The sequence below is a fragment of the Emydura macquarii genome, unplaced genomic scaffold (genome assembly GCF_026122565.2).
Source record: "Emydura macquarii macquarii isolate MOO-44397 ecotype Brisbane River unplaced genomic scaffold, CSIRO-AGI_Emac_v2 contig_1630, whole genome shotgun sequence".
NCBI classification, from domain to species: Eukaryota; Metazoa; Chordata; order Testudines; family Chelidae; genus Emydura; species Emydura macquarii.
In genome coordinates, this window is record NW_027131767.1 from 271,200 (window position 1) to 281,203 (window position 10,004).

The window sequence follows — 10,004 nt, forward strand, 5'->3', positions numbered from 1 at the left end:
TGTGCTGCATCTGCAGAAATAGAATGTGGGTGAGCAGTGAAATATGTTGACAAATTCATCCGCATGGCTCTTCAGTGGCTTGTGTGCGAGTCTCTGTCTCTCTACTTCCCCAGAGAGTCCCAGCTATCTATCTGGAGCTCTACAAATCATAAAAGTGTTGCTAAAAGCATCTAGCTGTCTTGGACATGATTTAAGGCTGACATGTTCAAAGCTGCCTAAAGGACAGGAACTCTCAGTCTGTATTAAAATTAATGGGATTTGGAGATCGAAATCTGGTAGCTGACTTTGAAAATCTCAGTCTCATTGCACAACTCTACAGAAGCCAGGGCAGCATTTTCTGCAAAGTCAAGAAAGGGAAGAAAGAAATTCTCTTCATCATTTGGCACAAACCACATGTCAGCAGGAAGCTGTGCTAGAGAGCTGCCTAACTATCCTGGGAGAAAAGCTGGGTTTTCAGCATGTCCTGAAGTTCAAAGGATTTGTGGTGAAATTTTCAAAACCACCTCAGTGATTTAGGAAGCTAAATCCTATTTTCATAGAATCATAGAAGAAAAGGGTTGGAAGGGATCCCAAGAGGTCATCTAGTCTAGCCCCCTGCTCAAAGCAGGACCAACCCCAACCTCATCAGAAGTGATGTAGGCATTTAGGCTCCAGGGAGGATGGGGCTAGGCTGTTCTCGGTGGTGGCAGATGACAGAACAAGGAGAAACGGTCTCAAGTTGCAGGGCAGGAGGTCTAGGTTGGACATTAGGAAAAAGTTTTTCACTAGGAGGGTGGTGAAGCACTGGAATGGGTTACCTAGGGAGGTGGTGGAATCTCCATCCTTAGAGGTTTTTAAGCTGAGGCTTGACAAAGCCCTGGCTGGGATGATATAGCTGAGGGTATTCCTGCTTTGAGCAGGGGGTTGGACTAGATGACCTCCTGAGGTCCCTTCCAACTCTAATATTCTATGATTCTATGATTTAGGAGTCTAAGGTACATTCGCCATCATCAGATCGATCTATCCGGATTGATTGAGTGGTCAGTGAGGACCCGCTCAATCAATGTGGAAGTCGACTTGTGAAAACGACCCCTTCAAGTACTGCAGCGCAGTGAAGACGCTGTGCACAAAGGAAGTTAAGAAGTCGATGGGCGTTACGCAATCTATTGTGCGTAGACCAGGCCTAAATCTCACTGAAAGGCCCTGGGATTGAGGCTCCTGAGGACCAGATTTCAAAGGCATTTGATCACCTAATAGGGTTTTGAAGAGCACCTTGAGTGAGTCAGCCACCAGCCTCCCATTTACTTGCAATCGGAGTTGAGCACCTGACCTATTTAAAAGCCTTAGTAAATTGAACGAGGCACATAAACCCCTTTGTAAATCTAGATGTTAGGCTAGAGGATATTTAGACACCTAGCAGGATTTTCAGAAGCATGCAGGCAACTAGCCCCCATTGAAATCAAAAGACAGATGTCTGGGGCCAGATTTTTGAAAGAGGGGACAGACAGCAATTTCATGCAATATTGTGGATAAACCTTATTGCATGAGCTTTAATACCTTGGAGGTCCATTGTATTAAAAATGCAGCTGTGTGTGTGTTATTGTGAAGAGAAGAGACCCCGTCGTGGGGTTTGAGGGACTAATCACCTGATACAGCCCATATTGGAGCTGAGGTGATCTCTGCTAAGTTTATTAATGTCACGCTAGCCGGCTTGGGACGGGGGGCATTTACTGTATTGTGTAACCTTAATACGTCAAAATCATAACGATTCATGTAAGATATGCCATGTCAGGTACTGTTAGAAAGGATATATTGTGGTAAGTAAGATAACAATATTTATGTTCATGTGTTACATGTGAAATGGAAATTATGGATATGTTTAATATATCTGTATTTCAAATTGTGCTGGTTGGAACATACCCCAGACAGAGAGGCGGCAGGACAATAGCCTGCTTAATGGTCCATTAAGACACACAGGGATGCAAGGGGCCTAGGAAGAAACTAAAGGCATTCCTGAAGAGTTACCAGGATTGGCCCATGTGACTCTGGACTCCATTTTAGTTCTTGTAACATTCCACAAGACAGCATGGCCAAGGCCAGAGGGTACATAAGGCCGAGCCACAGATTCCATTTTGTCTTTGATCTTGTTCAGCTACAGACACATACCTACCTCTGGATCAATTCATTTGCAACTGAACTCAAGGATTAAGACCTGTCCAGGTATTGGATGTATACCAGAGGACCTATACAAGCCTGCACCTCCGCACTTCTTCCAGAAACTTGATATATATGGACTTTCATTCATTTGTATGTATCTGATTGCTTTGACCCTCATAGTTTGTTTCTTTCATTTTACAATAAACCATTAGTTTTAGTTACTAAAGGATTGGCTGGCAGCATGGTATTTTGGGTAAGATACTAACTTATATTGATCTGGTGCTGTGGCTGACCCTTTGGGGTCAGAGGGAACCTTTTAGTAAAGAGCATAGAGTTTAATTAACTGGTCTCTTTACTGGACCTAGGGCCGATTGGGAGCCAGAGACTGACATGCAGTAAATGGGGCTGTGTGCATTTGTGTACTGGCTTCTTGATAACCAGAGTGAGGAATCAGAAGTACAGTTTGTGGCTGTTTGGGAAGCCTGACTTCAGTGTCACCCAACAGTGCTGGGAGAATCTGCTTGAAAATATTGAAAATCCCACTATGTGCCTATCTGCACCTTTGAATATCTGGCCGTTGGGAGCCTATGTCCCATTGAATGTCAGTGAGAACTGGGCTTCTTAATGGCTTTTGAAAATGAGACAATCTCCTAAGTCACTTGGGTGGTTTTGTAAATGGTACCCTCTGCTCAGACAGAGAGAGAAAGATAAAGAGAAAAGGAAGAAAAAAAGCTAATAGGAGATTTAATGTATGTGAGAACTTTACACTCATCACCTGCACTGTATTTTTGGCTTTTGCTACGTATGTATTGTGTCTTCTACATCCGTTGCACTTGAATTTTGAGTAACATGCAGTGTGTATGACACCTAAATCTGGGACTCAAATACATATTTTTTACTAGTTTCCCACCCTCAGCTGTTTTATTGGACCTCATCTCTAAGTTGCCTGTGCTTCTTCTTGGTGTGCCAATTAAAAATAAACCTGCAAACCAGTGTGCGGAGAGGGTTAGGGTTTGTGAATTGTCATCAGCTCTTCTGAAGTGGGTTTTTGTCCACAAACGAAAAAAAATTAAGATAAATGAAGGAAAGGCACCCAAGGCAGATATTGTGAGCCTGCTGCCTGCCCTTTTCCCTGCAGGACAGTCCACACTACCACAACATCCCGGCATTAAAAACAGCCCTGACTGAGGGAGGAGCATCCCTCCTGAATTGCCTGCACCACTCCATGCACTGCAGCACCCCTTTGCACTGCTGGGGTCAGCCTGAATTTTCTCTGTTGTTTCTTTACCGTTGTCCAGGAAACCAATTTCCAAAGAGTCACAAACCGAGAAGAGGGCGACTGAGCAAAGAGAACTTGGAATGGAAGAGAGGTGCACAGCTGTGGACATGGACTTTAAAAACGGCTGTAACTTCTGATGGACAATGGGAAAGCTCCATTGACCTGCAGGCCCTGGGCACTGGATGGTTGTAGAGGGAGAAGGAGGGAGAGCAGGTGTCTATAGTGTTTAGTAATTGAGAACTGTATCAGCTCAACACACCTACATTTAAAGAGCCAATGGGGGTTAATTGTAAAGCATAATCTTGTGGCTAAGACAAAGGTGTGGGGCACAGGAGATCTGGGTTCATGTACATTTGCTGTGGAAGTTTCACTGTTTGACCTTGAGTAACTCACTGAATTGCTTTGTGCCTCAGTTTCCCCATCTGTTAAATAGGGATCATTAAACCTTTTGTCTCTCATCCATGAAATGTGTATCCATTTGAGACAGTGACAGTCTCTTACTATGTGTCTGCGCAACACCCAGCAGAAAGGGGTCCACATCTGAGTTCCAGTCTGTAGGTCCTGCCAAAATACCAATGATAAGAATCAGAGGGGACCCAGGGTGCGGGCATGAGGGCTCAGGTGACGATGTAAATTTCTGCCAGGGTTTCCTGGCCAGGCCCCCTCCCTATTCAGTGACTGCTGGAGCAGGCTGCAAACTGCAGCCACAGGGAGACGGAGAAGTGAACAGTTTGCTGTGGGAGCTGCTACTGAGCACAGTGATAAGGGCCCCCTGGGCATTCATTAGAACACCTGCATTTTAATTAACCCCAAAGGCGACTGCACATCATAGTATGTTACAAATGAGTTGGGATAATCTGTCTACAGAGACCAATTATAACTTCTGCCTTCTGCCACTTCATTCCGGCTCCCAAATAAGATGCCCACCACAGGAACAGCAAGAAATGACAGCGATGAAAAGAATTGCAAAGGGCCTTACTGACACTGCTGTGCTATGGCAGGAGCAAACGGATCCATGAGCTCAGTGCTGACAAACCCCTAACACAGCCCTGCTTCCCTGGCTCTGTAACACCCTCTGTGTGTGGGGTCTATGGACTGGTTTAGGTTACAGGCTATGCCAGCGATGTAGCTAACCACTGCTAAGTCTTTAGCATGGAGGCACAATAGAGGTGCAAGACGAGCCTTACCTGGCTAGTGAAGGAGCAGCTTTTATAAGTTAAATCAAACTTAAACCCTTAAGATCCTTTCTCCCCATGAACACTGATTGTGCAAAGGGCTGGGTAAGAGAACATGCCCGAGACCCAGAAAGACGCAGAGCGATGTTCATCCCAGTGGAAAGAGAAGGGATGGTGTTGGGGATAATGCTCAGACTGGAATCCAGAACATCTGGGTCAGATTCCCGGCTCTTCCACACACTCCTTTTGTGACCTCAGACAATTCAATGAGACTGAGATTTTCAAGAAAGCCAATAGGAGTTAGGAGCCCAATGCCCACTGCACTAGAATGAGTTTTGGGAGTCTGGTTCCTTTGAAAATCTCACCCTCAAATGCTCTGTGCCTCAGTTCCCCCTTGTAAAATGGGCCGGTAACCCTTCCTCTGTTTGTGAACTCTGAAAGGCAGGGACTGTCTCACGCTGTGTCTGAGCAGCACCCGGAACATTGGGGCCATGATCTTCCTGTAGTTGCTAGGGACCGCTATACTGCCAGTCTTTACTGCATTGCAAAAAGTGATGCCAAGTGGTGCACGGGACATACGCTGTCCATCTGCACAGTGCTGACTTTCACCCCCACAGATAATCACACAACTGCATGACTACATCCAGTTGCCCAAAGAGACAGAAGGGGGCACAGGATCAGCGACTAATACAAACCAAGGAGAAAGCTCTGTTGGCGACAGAGACCACTAGGTGAACACCAGGCCCAGTTCACTCCTATTTCACACTCCAGGGTGGAATCCACTGGTTTGTGTTACACGGTAGGAAAGGCTACATAATAATTAACATCCCATGTCCCCTCATCATTTATGGGTTAGATTCTCAGCTGGTGTAAATCTACATAGCTCCTTTGAGTCCAATGGAGTTAGTCCTGATTTACACCAGCAGAGTGAGTGACAGAGGGGAATCAGCCCCTTTGAACCCAATGGAGTTACTCAGGATTCAGATCATGCTGAGTGAGAGGAGAATCTGCAGTCTGGTGGAGCTGAGGATCCTGGGGCTGAGGTCCTGGGGATCTGTGAGTGTCCTCTAAAATGATGTAAAATCTCAGTTAATTGGTGACCCTGCTGGATACTCAGACCAGGAGGCCGGAGGGGATTCAGAGACTGAGTCCCAAAGGGACCTTGGGTGATTTAAAGACCGTGGACAGCCTAAAGGCTGTGGGAAGCTGTGAAAAAGCTCTGGGGTCTGCAGCAGCCTGTGGCAATAGGCTGTGGACATCCCTGGCGACCTTTGGAGACGATGAGGGCTGCAGGCTGGATAACAAAAGCGCAGACCGGGCACCTCTGCTGTGTAATGTGCTGTTTTGGATGAGAAATCTGGATGCTTCTACACAGGGATCACGGCCAGGGGGAAGAGGAAAATTGCATTCAGCTGGATCGTCCTCTCCCAATGCAGCCAGTGTAAGACATCTGGTCTGGTAAAGATTTTCTCTGTCCCTCAGTCTCTTCCTGTCTTGAAATCTGTCAGTCTCCACCTCACTCGAGGACAATGTCACCCAAATATTTTCTTTAGAGAAAAATCCGTCCATCCATCTGTCCCTGCTTCTCTCTGCAGTACCTGTCTGCCTGTCTCTCTAGTGTGCATGTGTATCATTTATCTCCCTCTCTCTGTTAATCTCTGTGTGGCTATGTACACACCACAGCTTAGGGCGGTGTAAGTTACGTTGTTCAGGGGGTTGAATAAGCCAGTGTAAGTTTCACCATCCTAAGCGCTGGTGCGGAGAACTCAATCTAGACGAGAGAGCTTCTCCCACTGCTGCTCACGGGGGCTGAAGTATTTAACATGACGGTAGAGCTCTGTCCCATCGGCTTAGCCTCTCTGTACTAGCAGTGCTACAGCGACGCTGCTGTAAGCTGTGTAGTGTAGCCAGCAGGTGATAAACCCAACACGGCCCCTTCTCCCTTCCAACAGCACCTCTCATGCATGGGGAAAGCTCCCTTAGAAAATGTAAATAGACACTTCATTATCATCCTTCTAACCTGACCTTAAAAATCCCCTGTTGTGATATTTACAAAATGCAGCCTGCTGATTATGGCTGAGCAGATGACAAGCTGTTGCTATTCCTCTTCTTTCCTTTTCCCTGTCTCTCTTACCCTCATAAAAAACACCAACAATTCATATCATTAACAAATCTGGGGCAATGCTTCACAAGATTAATTTGTTCGTATGTTGCACCTGCACCCCCTCCTTTAACAGAGCAGCACCTACACTGATAAAAATGAATCCCTGCCAAAACAAACTACTCCACTGCACACACAATAATCCTTCTAGAGAGGATGAGAGAAAGAACAAACCACCTATGACAAACGTTGGTCACATCCCCTAATCCACCACTGGAAGAATCTAAGATGCTGTGGTGACAAAGATGGGGTAAGAGCCTGTATAGAATAGAGATGAAGAAATTAGAACAGGAGAGGAGAGAAGAGATGAAAATGGAAACGAGTAGAATAGAATAGGACATCCCCTTTGTCTGTTCATCTTTGGATCGTAAGATTTTCAAGGCAGACTTTTTCTCTTTCTCAGTTCTGCGCTGCATAGTGAGGACCTGATCCCAACTGGTATGAGAATGATGTAAATATAAACTACTACGAATGAAAGGCAGTAATGGGGTGACATGCAGTAAAGCGGTAGCTGTGGAAGGAAGGATGAGCATAGAAGGTATATAAAGGATGTTATGTTTTTTTGTTTCACTAACACATTCGCATTTTTTCTCTCCACTACCCCAGCAATGAGTCCATCGTGGGGTTGGTCAAACACACTGTGTTGACTCATTTCATCCTTTTAGGAATCCCCAACACTGAATGTCTTCAGACCATCCTCTTCATCATCTTCTTAGCTTTCTACGTCTGCACCCTCCTGGGCAACCTGCTCATCTTATCAGCCATCCTCGCTGACTCCCACCTGCACACCCCCATGTACTTCTTCCTAGTATGATCTATAAGAACTGAATAGATAAAAGATGATTGAATGGAAAAGAAGAAAGGAAAATTAAATTGAATAGCATCAAATAGAATCAATGAAATATTAGAATCCTGATTCTCCACTCACTTTCACCAAACTTATAATGCTTAGAAAGGTTTACCCTTGTAGATTAAGTTGTAGTGTGCTAAGGAATAAACAAACCATAATTTATTTAGATTGATAATTCGGCTGCATTATCTCTGTGCTTCCAGGAATGACCCTGTCTCACATGGAAATGGAGAATCTCACTGTGGTGTCGGAATTCATTCTGTTAGGGCTTCCCAACACCAAAGGCCGTGAGACCATCCTTTTCATCAGCTTCTTAGCTTTCTACCTCTGCACCCTGCTGGGCAACCTGCACATCTTATCAGCCATCCTTGGTGACTCCCGCCTGCACACCCCCATGCAATCTCTCCGTGCTGAACCTTGGATTGGCCTCCATCAGCACCCCTAAATTGCTGGTCAGTCTCTGCACCAAAAGTAGAACCATCTCTCTGGGAGGGTGCATGTCTCAGGTCGTCTTCTTCCAATTCCTAAGCAACACGGAGTGCCTGATCTACACCGTCATGGCCTATGACAGGTACGTGGCCATCTGCCACCCGCTGCGCTACCTGATCATCATGAACTGGAGGGTGTGTGCCATCCTGGCTGCTGGCACCTGGATCACCAGCTCCTTTCATGCCACCATTCTCACCAGCCTGACCTTCACGCTGCCCTACTGCGAGCCCAATGCGGTGGACTATTTCTTCTGTGACATCTTCCCCGTGGTGAAGCTGGCATGCGTGGACACGTACGTCATCAAGACCGTGAGCTTCACCAATATTGGCATGGTGTCCATAACCTGCTTCTTCCTCATCCTTGTATCCTACCTCTGCATCGTCAACTCCATCCTGAAGATGAACTCAGCCGAGGGGCGACGCAAAGCAGCCTCCACTTGCGCCTCACATGTGACGGTGGTGACGCTGATCTTTGGGCCCTGCGCCCTGGTCTACGTGCAGCCACGTCAGAGCAAAGTGCTGGTGACCTCTGTGCAGCTCTTCGATTAAGTAGCCATGCCCATGCGGGACCCGGTCATCTACACACTGAGGAACAAGGAGGTGAAAGGGGCTCTGCGGAAACTGAGGGGGTCAGACAACTGCACATTGATGTGCTGCATCTGCAGAAGTAGCATGTGGGTGAGCAGTGAAATATGTCTATGAATTCATCCGCGTGGCTCTTATGTGTCTTATGTGAGTGTCTGTCTCTCTCCTTCCGCGTAGAGCCCTACCTGTATATCTGCAGCTCTACAAAGCATAGAAGTGCTCCTAAAAGCATCTAGCTGTCTTGGACATGCTTTCAGGCTGATATTTTCAAAGCTGCCCAAAGGATAGGCACTCTCAGGCTGCATTAAAATTAATAAGAATTGGAGAACCAGATCTTCTAGCTGACTGAAAATCTCAGCCTCATTGCACAGATCTACAGAAGCCAGAGCAGCATCTTCTGCAAATTCAGGAAAAGAAAGAAAATAATTCCCTTCATCAGCTGGCACGGACCCAATGTCAGCAGCACCTGACTTACTTAGAAGTCTTAGTGCATCCCACTAGGCACCTCATCCTCTTTGTAAATCTAGAGCTTAGGCCACATTTTAGAAGATATTTAAGCACCCAGTGGGATCTTTCAAAAACACCTAGCTCCCAGGGAGAACTGGGCTTCTTAATGGCTTTTGAAAATGGGCTTGCTCTGCTAAGTCACTTCGGTGGTTTTGTAAATGTTCCCCTCTACTCAGACAGAGAGAGAGAAAGAGAAATAAAAAAGGAAGAAAACATGCTAATAGGAGATTTAATGGATATGAGAACTCTGCACTCCTCACAGGCACTGTATTTTGGACTTGTTGTACATATGTATTGTGTCTTCTGCATCCGTTGCATTTGAATTTTGAGCAACATTCAATGTGTATAAAACCTAAACCTAGGGCTAAAATGAGGGTTTTTTGCTTTTGTTTTTCATCCTCAGCTGTGTTTCTTCTTGGTGTGCAAAATAAAAATAAAGCTGGAAACCAGTGTGTGGAGAGAACTGGATCCATTTATGAGACTGGCAAATAAAAAGTGAAATTTAATAAAACAATAAAAACATGAAAGGAAAAAGAGTTGTACTTCGAGGCTGGGGTTTCCAAAGGGCCCAAGAAAGTTAAAAGTCCATGGGAATTAGACACCTAGCTCCCTTTAGGCCTCTTTGAAATTCCCAGCCTAAAGTGGAGGTGTGATATTATGTTCATTCGTTTTTGCAGAGGGTGAGTTTAACGGTTATATACCACTTAAGTCCGGAAATATTTATTATATTTGCACACTTAGCCTGAAAAACTGTTCACCACAAGATATTATTGAGGTCAACAGCTTAGTAGATTTCAGAAAAGGATCAGACATTTATATGTGT

The 10,004-nt window shown here is 45.6% G+C and overlaps 1 pseudogene; it reads left to right on the top strand.

Moving 5' to 3' along the window:
- Positions 1–6,996: 6,996 nt before the first annotated feature.
- Positions 6,997–8,767, top strand: LOC137157931 (putative olfactory receptor 10D4; annotated as a pseudogene).
- The last annotated feature ends 1,237 nt before the right edge of the window (positions 8,768–10,004 follow it).